The sequence below is a fragment of the Bombus huntii genome, chromosome 12, assembly GCF_024542735.1.
Source record: "Bombus huntii isolate Logan2020A chromosome 12, iyBomHunt1.1, whole genome shotgun sequence".
Lineage (NCBI taxonomy): Eukaryota > Metazoa > Arthropoda > Insecta > Hymenoptera > Apidae > Bombus > Bombus huntii.
The window spans coordinates 5,394,867-5,410,899 of record NC_066249.1 but is presented as its reverse complement, the minus strand read 5'-3'; the positions used below and the strand labels follow the sequence as shown (position 1 = coordinate 5,410,899).

At 47.7% G+C, this 16,033-nt stretch overlaps 1 protein-coding gene across 4 annotated transcripts in view; it reads right to left on the bottom strand.

Annotated features, from left to right (window-relative positions):
• The window catches only part of LOC126871719 (uncharacterized), a 150,839-nt gene that overhangs the window by 31,852 nt on the left and 102,954 nt on the right, over positions 1 to 16,033 (bottom strand). The window lies entirely within an intron of this gene.

Below are 16,033 nucleotides of genomic sequence, written 5' to 3'. Positions count from 1 at the left end.
CATCGGAACGTCGTACCGTGCGGGTGAAGTACTTCACACTCAACAAGATCCTACAACCGCCGTGTTCATAACATCCAACATTACTTTTGTACAACAAGTGCAAATAAAGTGCTAAATTACACTAACACTCGTTTTATTAAACCTCCTCCACCTTGAGCGTTAAGTCATTCAATGTACGCGATATCGACCGATCGGTTTGACCTGACCGGTTGCTCTTTAGTTGATAATTCTCAAGAAGCCGCAAACTCGAAGAAATCGGAACGTCTTCGAGAAACGTTTCCAGCTGGATGATTAAAAGCGACGCCTCCAGGCATAATACACGCGTCCGTGACCAATCGAAAGACGGCTTGGCCCGGAGAGTCGAACTGGAACAACGAAACAGGCCGCGATCGTGGGCCCGTTTCCCGTTACTTCCTCGTAGGACCGTATCATCGGTGTAACCGACGATTAACGCGGTCGAACGATAGGCACCGTATCTCAAAGCCGGGTTACCTAACGAGTGTACGTACATAGCTGGGCGGAGTCGTCGATTGTTTCGGATTTCACGAAAGTACGTAGAGATGGCGAGGAAGGGGTACACCGATCGTGACCGAGCGATCGAGCATCGCGTTAAAAGCGATTCCCTCGGACGAATTGCTTCACGGTTATGCCGCGCGATCGCCACGGAAATTCCGCGGTGTCGTAACGCTTGGGAACGGGCGTACTCCGACAGAAGTACCCTCGCGCCGATGCTTCCGTGTTACCTCTCGTTGCCACGTGTATATCGGATAACCCGAAGGATTATATAAATCACCGTTTGGTCCGGTTCGATTCGGGTCGACGGAACGCTTGGCGATGCCAATTATCCTTTTCGTTTAGGTAGATCGGTGTGGCGAAATTAGCCTTAGGAATGGAACAGTTGGGTTACGTTCTGTTTCACCTTTAGGGGTTGCTTTTACCATATTATTTTGTCCGAATTGGACGTTCTCTGTCACTGTTTTCCATATATATTATACGCACCAAGCTTCTTTCTCCGTGGAACGACCCGTTGCCAAATCTTAATCCACACCTATAAAAGATCCTTCATTGCCTAGTCGAGAAGAATTTCACAATTTCGCTAATTTCGCTGTTTACCCTTGGAGACAAGGGCTATATGGTGGACGCACGGAAGCGACGCACTGGTTCCAGATGCCGGATCGTTGTAACACCGCGATTCTTGGTCGCAATTTATCGCCTGGCCGTGTGAAAGGCCCATTCAGAGTGGCGAGAAGCGTACGTGGCATGGATCGAGGGATAATGAAATCGCGCGGTGAAAATCGAGCCGTCTGAAAGGGGGCCTCCGAGATGGCCCGCAGCCAGCCGCAGATAAGCACCGGGTGACCAATGACCCGGGGCGTCGTGACAGGCGCGCCTCTAGGAAGTTATTCGACACACTCCTCCTGTCCTGCATTCTCTTACACGACCGCACCGCGCTTTCTCCGTCTCGCTCTTTCGCCCGTTTGTATTTCATTACTGTCTCTATTTCCCTGTTGGTCGAACGAGAATCTCCTTCCAGTGTACTACACACATAAGCTTTCACGGTGGATTTCTAGCGGGCGCGAGAGCGGCTCGATGCAAATTTGTATTGGAATTTTTTCCTCTTGGAACGGTGCTTGTGCTTTGATCGAACGCAGGAAACCGTTATGTTCGTTCGCCGGCGTGCGTGTTCCCGTGATAAGGCGATTACGCGATACGGGAACAGACGGATCGCATTGTATCTGATACACACCGAAGCCAGCCGCAATCCTCCTCTCTTTCGAGCCGATGGGAGTGTACGTGTACGGTTCTGAAGGAATCTGCCCGTTTAGAACCGTGCAAGAGACATCTTTCTCAGGGATGCTATGTACGCGAGAACAGCGTTGTTTTACGCAGCTGTCTATACGTATCCGGCTACTGGTTGTACCGCAGTTCGAGTAAATCGTGGCACGATTTTTTGATATTTTCCAATTTCTAATCGAACCATACCCTTCGCTATCTCCACTTGCACCTCGAATCCTCTTTATCCGAAGCAGCGGAGGACAATCCTATTCACAATGATACACTAATTTTAATCGGTAATTTTTTATCACGAGGTATTTGTTATTTGCCATGTGGAATTTACATCGAAGAATGGGAAGAACATTATCGACGGAGTATCTCGTAAAAATAGCGAAGAATATCAAGTATTTTCTATTTTCTAATCGAAGCAATGTTTCACCATACGATACTTAGGAATTATCTTGGAAAATTCGAACAATAGAGCGATCGAAAGGAGTTGTGGCGGATCAATGGAAGGGCAAGATTCATCGAGCAGATACCAATCGTTTCTTGAAATACGATTAAAGATTCCAAGGTGGACTTTGTGTTGGAAGGGATCGGGAGGTTCACGATAGTCTGCTACGATACTTATCAGGCTCGATGACGATATACAGCACGGGTGACGCCTACGAGCGGGCAAACGGTCGCAAACTCGGAAACACGGCGTCTAATCGTAATGTTTTATTGTTACACGGCCTTCGGTGCGTGGCGAGGAATTAGTACGCGAGTTTGTAGTCGGCGAACGGCATTCCGTGTATTATGGAGGTCGACGGACCGCGTTAAAACGATAACCACGCATTCAGATACCTCGAATTTTCTCCAGAATTCGCTTGAATAAATTTGAAAATTTTTATCCACAATTGTTATCTGAAAATTGGTATTCTCATATAAAAAATCTATATGCTTTGAAATTTTAATTTCAAAGCTCGATACTTCCATATCGAAAAATTTAAACCGCCGCGCCTTCTACTCTACAAAAAGAAAAAGAAAGTGGCGAAAGATTGTAAAAGTGAAAAAACGCTTTCGAAACCATCGCACAGCCCCAAAGGCAGCGCCCTCGAATATCGTGGCGAGCCGCGATCGACGCGGTACTCGATCACTCGTGATACATGCAGGACGCCCACGAATAGACGAGCGTGTGTCGTAACGCATGGCGCGCCGCGGCGTCTCTCCGCGTTCTTCGTCGATCTCGCTCCCCTACGATCGATCCTCTCGTTCTAGCGTACGCGAACACGAGCTGATTTATCGACATGCCCTCGAATTATACGCCACGGCCCGAGCCAGCTTTCACCGTGCTCGAGTCTGTCTTAGCTACCACCGCGTCCCTCTACGATCCTTTTGTTTCCTCCGTGAGATTTCAACACCAGCCATCGCAACGCGACGATTGTCCCCGCGACAACCGATAACGCACCAGACTCTTTGACCCTCCAGCCCTAGACCACGTCGACTTCATCGGGAACAGGGCGTCAGGGTGGTTTAATGGTGCGTACGTTGGTTCGCGGGGATCGTGATATCGTTGTACGTTAGGCAGAGATGAGATCTTTGAGGAAAATGAATGTTTCAAAGAGGATTAAGCGGCTGTGGGTGCAGCGAATTCACGTTTCGATGAATTACCCGAATACCGCGATGCACACACTCGTAAAAATGTATTTAGGTGTGGACTTGATCGCTGCGACATATCGTAATTTTCGAAATTGACACCGCCGAATTTTCTCCTTCGATTCACGACGCAATTGGTCCGATTCGAAGTTCTGATCGAAATTAACGGTCAAAGGAGTATTCGCGTACTGAAGAAACGACGTCGAGACTCGTCAAGATTCGCTTGATAACACGCTGAAAATTCCCAAGGCCGATACGCATTAGTCTTCGTTCCAGTAATCACATTTCGAGCCACGCCTGTAGGGTATTACCATAATCGTATCTTCCCTCGGTCTCTCTTTCTATTCCCAGCCACTTTTTCGACTCTCACGCGAGTAACGCGCGCACGTATCCATTTTCGAAATGATTTACACGCTGGCTCGTCCCGTGAGCGGACGGTCAGAGAGATTCGCAGAAGGGTTTGGGTCAATGCGAGGGTACAAGAAGAGGAGAACGTCGAGAGAAGCGAAGTTAACATGGAAAAAAAAAAGAAAAAAAAGGAAGACAAATTTTATTCTTAATGACGAAATTAATGAGAAATTATGCGAGAAAGAAGGGGGTAGCGAGAAATTAAAAAAGACGAAATATGTCGATGGATGCATATCGATCTTCAAATATATTATTGTACTATAAGAGAAATACTAATTTTCTAGGGAAACGAATTAACAGTACAAAAAGATAGTATAGAATCGCGAATTCGTTAATTCGAAGGAGCGGACTGTGACGACGATCGACCGTGTTGGATCGTCTTCGACAACAAAGAACCAAAATGGCGATCGGAAGAAGGAGAGAGCCGGGTTAGAGGAGGAAACGAGGGAGCGACAAGAGGGTATAGAAAGAGAAAGAAAGAGAGAGAAAGGGTAAGAGGAAGGAAGATAGGCTGCTCGTACGTGACAAGTCGTTCGCACCCGGCCTGTCGGGCCTTAATTAACCCTCGTGGCGTTCTCACGAAAAAGTTGTCGTATCCGCGGCGCTGGCTGCCGCCGCCTCGCTTTCTTAATCCAATTTCGCGGCGTATTAATCTAATTACGGCCGGGCACGTATGCCGCGAGTCTGACGTGAAATTATGCCAGCTGGTGGCTTTCGCAATCGCGAGAAACACCGATCGAGACGAAACTCTCGTCTCCGAGAGCTTCTGGGTTCGTACGTTGCAGGATGGATGCGACGCTTGATAATTCCGATTATGTAAAGCGTCGTCAACGAGAAAATCATTGGTTTCGATGCGAGGGGAAACGACAGAAAAAACATTTAACGACGTTGGACAATTAGAATTAGAGTCGGCGAAGATGGATAGAAATAAAATTGGGAGTTTCAACAGGATGATCGCAGTGTCGAACTAGGATCACCCTTTATAACGCGGAAACTGCACGCAAGTGTCGACTTGAAGCATATCACATATCCGTTGATAGAATAAAGTTGAATTAAAGTTGACAATCTCTTTTTCTAGAATATCATCGACTGGTAATTACGAACCGAAATTACGAACTATTTACGATAACGTGAAATTTGATAGCTCACGATGTCTATAATAATCGCGGTTCCACCTCGCGAATAAAATCCTATCACCGGTGTCGGACGAGAAAAAGACACGGCGGTAGTAGCATCGTGGGTAAAACGACGCAAGAGGTGCTTCGAACCGCGAGTCACGGATATTCAAATCACGCGGCACGCCATCAAGAATCAGGATTTATATCGATGAGGTGTCAGCAGTCAGCGGACATTCTCAAGGTCTTGATCGTCGCCTATGAACGACCTATTTATAAATCATCACGAACGACGCGAAATTCCAGTTTCGCGCGGTCGAGCAACGGGAACGGCGCTCGTTAATTCAACCAGTTATCGCGACAAAATGCTGACCAGGCTACATTGTAAACGACGCTCGCTGGAAATCATACAGTTTTCGTCTATCCCGCTTCCGCCAGGGTGCAATTATAAGCTGCTTCGCACGACTTCGCCTCGTTCGATAACCTATGATTAAATTCTAGTCTTTTTGCGATCGATCGGTTGTTTTCATTTCATCGAGAAGCGAGTGATTTTGATCTAGTCGTTTTTTCCAACGCGAGTCCTGAGAAAATGAACGCTAGTTGTAGTAAGAAGTTCGAGCATAACGAACGTCGATTAAGAATTGCCCAAAGCTGCGGAATACCAACAAATCTCCGTCACTTTCGCTTTGATCTCTCCAATCGCCTGTTCTCCTTTAGATAAAATTAAATCACGGAAGATCAATTCCATCCGGCGGTAGGATAAGAAACTCCATTCAATGAGACGTAAGAAAAAGGGGTTCGTCGATCGGACGCGAGATTGCCGGGGCTCGTTAACCAATTACTCGAAGCGCAGTAAGAGGGAGCAGAGGCGGTTTTCGAGGGAGTTTCAGGGGCCCTGAATGCTCGACATTCTGCGCTTTTTTCACGGGACATGACTAGCCTCGGCTCGCGCGAACCAGTAATAACTTCCTCACGAACCGAGCAAGAACAGACAGTCATCCATCATACTTGGACCAGAGTTCTGAAAGTTCGCTGATGGCTCTTGTTCCTGGTTCCGCGATGATTGTGATGCATTAACCGAGAACACGGCAGAAGACGGGCTGTGCCGTTCGAAGAAGACGCGCCGTGACACGTGGAACCGTCTCACGCGTCTGCCCGCTTCGTAATCTTCTCTCCTACCTGCTCTTACATATACGTACCAGGGGAACGTTCACGGTCAGCATTCGTGATCTATGTTGCTCACGTGATTCTTGAAACCTTTCAATGAACGATTCGATCCTCGCTCTTAAGGTGAATTTAATGTTTAGTGGCTCGGACGAGCTTGGACGAAAGGAACGTAAATCGAGGTAAATTGTTCTTTAAATCGATATTTTCTCCATCAGTTTCTTCGCATCCCAGGCTGAAGAACCTTTGCACATCGAGTTTAACTATTTCCATGTTGAACTTTTCGGAATATTCTCTTTATCGCTACGATGGCCAATTTCGTTCGAACGCTTGGTTCGGACGCAATTAATGGCAGTCAGAGCGTCGACGAAGTTTTTCACGCGACAAGTTTCGAGATAGCGACGATCCGCCCGCGGACGTGTCCTTCTTAAGATTCCGTGGCGATCGCCGAAACGTCTCAATAATTGCTAATTGGAAGGTGGCACGAGTTTAAAAAGTGGTCGCACGTCGTCCATCTCGAATCAGTCTTTTCGCGGCAATTGCCTCCTTTTCTCTCTTCGCTCTTCGCCACCACCTATCTCTGCTTTTATATCTCGTCCTCGCCTGTTTCTTTCCTTCCAATAATATCTACGTTTATCTTCCTATGTCCCTCGAAGATCAGAAATACTTGAACAGACACGAATGCAAATACTTTCGGACAATTTGTAAACTTTACAAGTACGAATTGTCGAGAAGGAAAGTTTCCAGGAAATTGTTCCAGCTCCTAACTGTCGCGCTCTCGTCGCGGCCTAATCCAAAAGCTAAAGAAGCCCGTACATCAACCTCTCGACGAAGCCAGAAAACCAGACTCCGACTAGAGATCCTTCTTTCTCCCCGAGGATCTCCTTTCTCCCAATTCATTCCATCACGTAGGCGGTGGCTAGGGCGAAAGAGACAGAGAAAAACGATGCATCTCGACGGTGCAGTGGTTGTGGCTGGGTGTATCGTTCGCGAGATGCGCCGCCGGTAAAAGGTTTCTCTCTTCTTCTTCTCGTTCCACTCCGTTTCTCTTCTTCTCTCCTGTTCCGCGGATCTCCTTTTCACCAAGACGCGAGGCTCGCGCGTTCTCCATCTACCTGACCACCTCCCCCTTTCCCTTTCGTGCCTCGCCGTCACTGTCAATAAGTTATGTAGCGGCGCACGTGCGCGCTCGCTAATAGAAGCACAAAGCCCGGCTGGAAAGCCTAGTAGGAAAGCAGCTACCGTGGCAGCGGCGAGGCCTCGACGAGTGACCGCAGAATCATCGTTCCCCGGTACACGGACGCTGACAGCCTTTCCAATTGTGCAAGCCAGCCAGATGCAACCGAGGGATCGATCGACCGACCGGCGGAATTTAATGCCGCGGATTGTTAACGTCTGGTTAACACTGCTGCTCCCCGGACCGTCTCGACGGCCGACTGTTTGCTTTCAATTTATTGCCACACAGCTTCTTTTTTTTTTTTCCTTTTTCACTTTTCCTTTTCATTCCGTTTTAGAGGCTTCGAGTGAGATATTTTTTTGCGTGCCAGAGAGATCGAACGTTTAGGGGTAAAAATGTAGAAACGTTAATGCGAAACTTAACATACAAATGTATAGGTTTTTCGAGTTGATGTACTTTGTATCGAGTAAATGCAAGTGTCTACCGTAAATGTATTTGCTTATCAAACGATTGAAATATTCGCTGCAACACACTGGCAGAAGCACAGTGTTGCGAGTGTAACGTAGTCGCTAGTAAATTAAATGTTTACGCGTACTTTTACTAAACCTTGTCGATGTTTGATGATTCAATAAGGTGGATAATTCGAAAGAGCGATCAATGCTGCTGGGATAGCCGTTCCAAAGTACAAATTTGAAGGCTTAATTTCCTGCTCGAATTACCAACCACCATCTGTGTAATCTCGTCTGATTGCAAACATGCCATTAGAAAAGAACAAACGGTGTCATTAACTTCCATATAAATCTCAAGCCGATCGTTTGAAACGTCACGTAAGAAAACTGGCTATTAACAAGCTATTGCTCGGCCAAACGAATAAACAACGAAATTACTCCGCAAACCGGTGCGCAGAAATTCTCGGATGCCTGGTTTATCGACCGAGCCTCAACCAGACACCTCATCACCATGAATAATTAAGCAGCCCTCGGGGGATTAATCTACCGTCCCAAACGAGAGCACCGGTTCACCTTGATCCCGAAATTTATTAATGACCAGGCACAATGGTCTCCGGCACGTCCGGCCGATATCTCGGCTCTGTAGCGGTTCCGCAGATAGCGTGGCTACGGTTTTATCGGTGTCGTGGGTGCATTAAGGACGCGTTACGAGATACACCGCCTAACCTCATGGCTGCTGTCACGCGTCAGGACCTTGTTAAGAGAGCATAGATTTATCCAACCGCTTATTTCGAACGACGCTGCATTAATATCCGATGTTATTCCAGCCGGTAATTGCGTCGGCCAATTTCCACTCAATAAATGGCTAATCTTTGTCGCTTGGACAGCGTGTATTTTAGTCTTCGGGGCGGTAACCACTCGATATCTAACGACGAAGGATCCGAATCGATCGAGCTTTCCTCCTTTCCGTCGTTTGCTGTCGCGTTTACTAAAAGAAACTCGAATTTTATTTGCGGATAGATGCGGTTTTAGAATATTCACTGGATTATCCGATTTCAAATTCAGAAATTTCAAATACGTAACACGCTGAGTTGACAAATTTCAAACGTGTAATACAAAGATCGTCCGCGGAGACGGTCGCTTGGAAAAACACGAAGGGAGGAAATCGAGTTCTCGTTCCATTACGTTGGTCTGCGGTTCGGCAAGCGTGCACACGTATCGAGGAGATCGATCGATCGTCGCATTATCGAGCCCACTGTTCCGTGCAACATTGTCTCCAGAGCAGAGCAACGTCGACACCAAGAAGAAACGGGGCCAGAACTCGGCCGAAGGAGTGCACGGGCATTTCGCTTTCAAGCCTATTTCATAACAAAGCCGCAGTTTCGCCGGGGTCTGCGGTCTCGACGAAAGCAGAAGAAAAAGACGAAACGAAAGGGAAGAAATAAAAAAGAAGTGGAAGAGAACGCGGTTCCGTGCACGAGGTTACCTGCAGTCCGCGACCTCGCGCCTTTTGCCGACTTTTCAACGCTGTCTGTCGCTTACGTAAGGATTTTCTCCCTTTTACGATTCGTCTCTCCTTTTACGAATCGTCTCTCCTTTTACGATCGTGTCAGGAAGTTCGCAGCGTGGTTTTTACGTCCGTGCGAGCCACAGCTGTAACTTCTCCGATTGTAAATCGTAAACGTGGGATGGAAAAATTTATTGCCGAATTCTGGCTTGGTAATCTAAAGTTTGGCAAACATCGACTGGCTGGATTATGGTTGGGTTATACGTTGGATCACCCACAGTATCCTATAATATTTTGATATTACACCACAGTTCGAGCTACGTTACCTCGTTTTAAGACGTTAGAAAAGCCGAAAGTGTCATCGTTACGTGTAAAACGACGTGTCTCGATGTTATAGATCGAAGATAATAATAATATCGAAGAAAATAATAATTTTATAAACGTACGAACGTTTTTTTTCAAAAGTAGAAATCATGCGTTCGTCTCGAATATAAAGTGGTTTGTATTGTTATCGTAAAGCTACGAACGGCAGGTTTATAATGCAACGAAGTCTGGACGTGTTCTAAGAATCCAATAACGAGACGAGCAGCGTTCCGTGGAGGGTATAGAAAGCCGGGATTCGATCGCGGATCGACAAGAAGGCGTTACCGTTCCTGTCCAGTTGAGATCTAAACGGTGCAACGACGGCGACCAGCGTCCAACTGTCTCGGTCGAATGATCGAAAGTAAACACGATTACCTTCCGCGAATACGAAGCGTTTACCGATTGTCGCTTAACGAGTACGCCTGCTGCCAAGAAATCCGATCGTGGGAAATCGTTTATCAGAAAAAGAAGAAAACGCGCTCCTCGTCCTTACGCGAATCGTTGAAAGAACAGGATTTCGGTGAAAGGAATCGATCTTCGTCCTCTAGAAGCTTCGAACATGTAGCTTCCGAGATTAGAGCTTTCTGACGGTAGGCACGCGAGCTTAGAAATTTCGTGCCATCGAATTTTCAAGTTTAGAGAACCTTGCAAACCTTTTTTTCCGATCGAGCTTGTTCGCATTTTGCTATCGAGCTTTCGAGATCGAAGCTTCTCGCTCTATTTATTTTCGAGATTTATTGTCCCATCGTATGTTCTTCCGCGTCAAATCTTCGTTGCGTCGAGTTTCAGGCGTTGCTCGTCTTCGAGTTTCTAGAATTCTGAATGCTTCCATAATTAGCAGCGAGAAAGCGGTTGAAACAAGATGGAGTTAAAACCGAGCAGAACAAAAGAAACAGCGATTATACCTTGGCTAAGAGTTAGCGTCGCTCGCGAGCAACGTTTTACGATTTTCCACGTTCTAAGCTCCATCCTCGACCAACTCCTCGGACAAACGAATCGTCTAACACACTCAGCGTCTCGCTTATCTACACCATGTGCTCGTAACAATGTTTTCACCCTTAAGCCTTCTCGAAAAACCTTCGTCCACGTGCGTAGGAATTGGATTCGAAGCGACAAGGTTTCACCGATCCGCGCGTTATTTTCACTCTCGATAGCCGCAACACCCGCGGCACGAGCAGAACTAGCTAATCTGATGCGGACGATTTGAATGAAATTGTATCGTACGTGACGGGGCTACGCATTACGGTGCAACGTTCTTGGAAAACGCACGATCAGCGTCTGTCATTTGCCGGTGCTTTCTCATTCCGCCGGCATTAACATTAATAAGTCGTTAGATCGGTCGCCCGTCACGTCACGGCTATCGCGATTCTACCCTGTGATCGTGGTATACGTCCTTTTTCTTCGAGGGTCATTAGAGAATAACAGAAAACGTGACTTTCAAGCGAACACTGTTCGATGATGATTCGCAATTTAAATGCAGTTTAATCGCTTTCTTTTTGCTCCAACAGACGGAGTTACGCGACACACGCGATTTCGATTAGCCGCCAATCTTGTAGGATTTTCATCCGTCTTCCATTTACAGAGTTTGCAGATTGAAAGGGAGATTATTGTCGCGCGATAATTCAACGACGTTCAAATATCCACGCGAGTTTTTCGAATCGTCGCAGTAATTATATATTCTAATCGTAACTTTGAGCAGATAGAAGCGAGATGGTGGAAACGCGAAGAATTCGACGACCGCGAGTCGATCAATCTCTCCGACACGAGTTCGAGGCGCGTCTCGATACGTAGAGCACGAAAAAGGAATCGCGGTTTCCCGCTACCGGACGACTCGTTTCTGCTTCCTTTTACCGGCGATCGCGTCTATATTAAGAACCCTGTATGAAGGGGATCTGCAACTAAGTGGATTGCATCTACATTGCAGATGTTTTCTTGTACCGTCCCGCCTCTTAATTGCGGACACTCATCGACTTCTTTCCTGCGCGGAATAAGCACCGTGAACACCGGCCCAAGTGCACTGTCGTGTTGCGTTGCGTTGCGTTGCGTTGCGTTGCGGTTCTTCCATTTCATTCTGCGATTCTGTTAGCCTTATGGCGTAACCAGCGTTAATTGAAACCAAGCAACTCCGACAGCAACCCTTCTGGAACCATTTTCGAGAAAAGTCGGAAATTCTACGTAATTTCCAAGCGTCCGAGGTGAATAATATGGCAGTTTCAACTTTGATTTCAAGGCTGTTAACTTCGTCTCCGGTTTTATAGCTTTTTCCGCGCTTTTTTCTTCCCACGTAACGCTCGAATCCCCAACTTTGGCGCGGCACAAGCGGCAAGTTTTTTCCGCTTCGTAAATTGCTACTATACGGGTGCAGATTGCCGCGATACAGGTGTGCCACATCGGTGAACAGTTTTCAGCTATTTGCTCGAACGAAATATTCAGGAAATTTCAGGTAGAATTTACAGCAAATTCATAATCCGTATCAATTTTTTATTTCTTAGTAGATTTTCGGAGATTCGAGTGCTTTTTTTGCAAACCGTTTGGATAAAATATTTTATATCTTTCCAGGTATCCATCGCTTCGATTTCCTCGACGCTTGTACGCTCTGACGGTCGGTAGGTCTAACGTTAAACGAATTTGCTACGTGTTTCGAGGTTTCTTCGAGCCACGTCGTCTAAGAAATGAGTAGAGCAACGGGAATAGGACGGTAGATCGCGGTCGTTCGGACGACCGAACGTCTCGCCCGAAGCCGATATCATCGCCGGTTCGACTACATCCGATTCGCGGAGGTGGATTCTTCGACGGGTTTCCCACGAGCAGAAAAGAAGGAAGAGTACGACGGTCGACTTGGTTTCGCTCGACATTGTTACCGGGACGCTGCATGCAAAGTACGATCGTCATTGTGCCGTCCCATTAGTAAGAAATTAACAGTACTTCCTGGCTGATGGAGATCCAAGCGATTGCAGCGATGCTATCGTGACATTTAGAATTCGTTCCGCTGGTCGCGATCAGGGAAACTGTCCTGGTGAACATGTTCCGGTGCTTGCTTGCCATTTTGATACTTGAGAAATACACACGGACGAGTGGATTGCAAAGAATCATCAGCGCTTTTAACGTCGATTCATTTTCTTACATCTATGTTCGAATATTTCGAAGATCTGGTTAAGCAGCCAGAGTACTCGAGACTTGTAAAAATATTCATCACCGTATTATAAAACATTGTTCGAAGGTACAGGTGATGGAATATCGAGAATGAGGATGTAACGGTATTAATTGGAACGGTAGTAATTGGCCGACAGTGGATATCGATAGTATCGGAGATTCTTAAGGCAACAGAAATGGTCGAAAATTCGTCGAAAATTCGTCGAAGATGCCGACGAAATTGCGAGAAGAGAGCGCGTCGCGTATGTTTCAGCTACTTATCTCCGATCGGTCGATTCCCGTCTCCATTAAGAAGGTCCAATTGAATAAGATCGGCCGATCGCGGAGAATTCACGAGGGAGCCCGACAAAAAACGACCAACTTCCTTGATGCCTTGATCAGCCAATTAAGAGCCGAACTGCTCGGCCCCCGAGAGGTGCGTGACTGTTTCGTTCTTGTCCACCGACGAATAAAACGCTTTAGCGAGACCGCTTTGCGTTTCGGTCTTCCGTATCCGATCGTGTCTCTAGCTTTGTCTCTTCTTTGCGTGGAAAAACAGCATCTGCATTCTCCCTATACGTACAGTACATGATATTATTCCGTAGACAAATCTTTTGAACTCGTTATCGCTCTCGACGTCGCAACTCCCAGTCTCGATCGATAGAATTTTAACGAAATACCGTCGAACGGATCGAAAGAGAATCCCCGCACAGAGAAAAACACTGTATCGACGAAGCGACAGAATGTCGACCGAGTACTTTGAAAAGCTGTGTGAAATAAAGGACGAGAGCAGCCGCGTCCTCGCGTTTACGACGTCGGAGGATCGTATCGGGACGAGATGTTCGGTGCTCTAAACGGGCCTCGATCTCCCGCAGGATCTCTCCCGCTGTGGAATCGCGCGAGGTGAGCCGGGGAGGGTGGGAACGGGTGTGATGCCCGACTAAATGTAAAACAAGAAGCACGAAGCCGGTCAGCGCGAATCTAAATATAACTACGACGCGGAGGCGCCCACTGCTCCCTCCCGTGTCCAAGAGAGAGAAAGAGAGAGAGAGGGATGCAGCGCCTGCCGGCGATCTTCCGCTGGCGCATAGCCGCGATTCCGTGCACTCGAGCCACCTCTGCCCTCTGCTGAACGAGCAACAACGAGAAAAGACGAGGTACAGGCCGATCAGAATCCGACCATAGGCAAAGGGACGCTGGAGATGGCCGGATCGATGAACCAAAGAGATTAGCAGATTCGAAAAATATCGTGGGTATTCGCGGCTGATGGTGAGCAACTTATCTCTGGACAGCGAGCATTTGTTTCCTAACGCGTTTGTTAAAAACGAATTACACGCGTAACTCGAGCGAGTCTACCGAGCCAAACGACCAACATCCATCAAACGTAAGGACGTACAATTTCGACATCGCGTCTTCCAGCGCAACCTAACAAACCTAACTTTCAACTTCCTGCTTTCTCCATTCACGCTTCATCAGTCACCTTCACGCTTCAGAAACTCGACGTTAAGAAACGGATGTTCCCGCGTGCCGTTTGGCCGAAAATCGCGCTGATCGTAGCCAGGAAACTCGTACGCGGCTAACCGTCCGGCCACCGGTAGCCATCTTTTCCAACGAGATAAATAATCGGACGCAGCTAGGCGAATTTTTCACGATTGACCGCGTGCACGCGGCACGAACGCGATCGACCGGCCGCGTTATTACCTTCGATTAGAGGCTATTAATTTTGCCGGTGCGATAATCGTTTTCAACCGCTGGACAGGCGTTCGCGCGCGATACACCGCCGGATCGAATTAACGTTTCACGCGTGCTTCTGCCTGTCGAAACTAAATCGCGAAACGCACGGAAACCAAAAGACTAAAAGAGGATTGCCTCTTGCGCAACGTCCCTCCAACTAGATTGATGATGGCCCTCGGGTCCGTTGGGTTCCGAACGAGTGATCGATCGTGTTTAGAAGAGAGAAACCAGAGGATCTACAATTAGACGTCAGCTCGGATTACCGTGCGTAAAATTAAGTAAAAGCAACGCTTTCCATGCTGTGGCAACGAGCATCCCGGTGGGTAACCGACTCGTGAACTGATTCTAATCTCGTTTCCTCGCTGTAATCTTTATCAGATACCACTGATTAGCTACTGTTCCTGGTCCTTACGCCGGGGCTGGTCTCAGGAGGTGGACTACCGGTTATCTCGCGGCACCAGTCTTTCCACTTTAATTCTCCGTTATCTATGGGCTCCTAGTAACGCGTCGGCATGTATCATATCAGCGAACTGCGAGGTCTTCTTTCGTGCTGGATCTACTTGCACGATGCTCGAGCAGAAACGGAATGGCAGTAGCCCGCGTCGATACGAAAAGCAAATGGAAAATTGCTCTCTCGATCGTCGAGTCACAGCCGTCACAGTGCGAGCTCTCGCGCGACTTCGTACTCTGCAACGTCACATCGAACATTAGCGACCGAAGCGACGGAAGAGGGACGAAGACCCCGACAATCCGCGCCAAATTCATCAGCGACGCGGTAAAAACGCCTCGCTATCAGCGCGTAGAACGTAGAGGAAGAGGCGAGGAGATCGAGAGTGATAGAAGACGAAGACGAGAGTCAGCCAGGCGGACGAGGCAGCCAGGCAGCCTAAGGAGCGTATTTTACGATCGAATCGATTATCCACGGCTCTGCACGTGGGTAAGTTCGCCGACGAACGTGTGTCGGACACGAGCAGTGTCAAGGTCTCCTCTCCACGGGCTCTCTGAAACTGCTCGCGGATTTAGTTACGGCCCGTTTCTGTATCCTCGCTTCCTCTGCTGCTGCGTGTTGGCCGTTCGAAGAACGGGAGGAGGATGCAGAAGCAACCTTAATCCCTCTTCGAGCGTGCACCGTGAATTCTCCAACATTTGTCGGACGTGGAATCGCCGCTCGGAACTGGATGCTGACAAGTGGCTGATATTTCTTTCGCGTCGTTACACCCCGCCCGTCGCGAACCTCGATTTCGAGCTGCCTTTCATGGGCTGGGCTGCTGATGGGACAAACACCACGCAACGGGAATGATGTTCGGCTGCCAGCAACAGCGTTTTGTTCTAATAAATCTTCCACGGTGTTGAATTCGCGCGAGCTTCCCTTATGGCGTTGAATATTTTAGATAAATTACGAAAAATTCGTTCTTGCGTGTTAGGAAAAGCGTGGAAAATATATTCCGACTCTTGAATTCGACGCGTGTATCTCGCCAGATTATCGTCTGTCGCTCTTCGTATTTCTTCCACGGTACTCGAAAAGTTTGCTTTCCTCCTCGAGACGAATTCAATTTGGTTCCATCTCCGT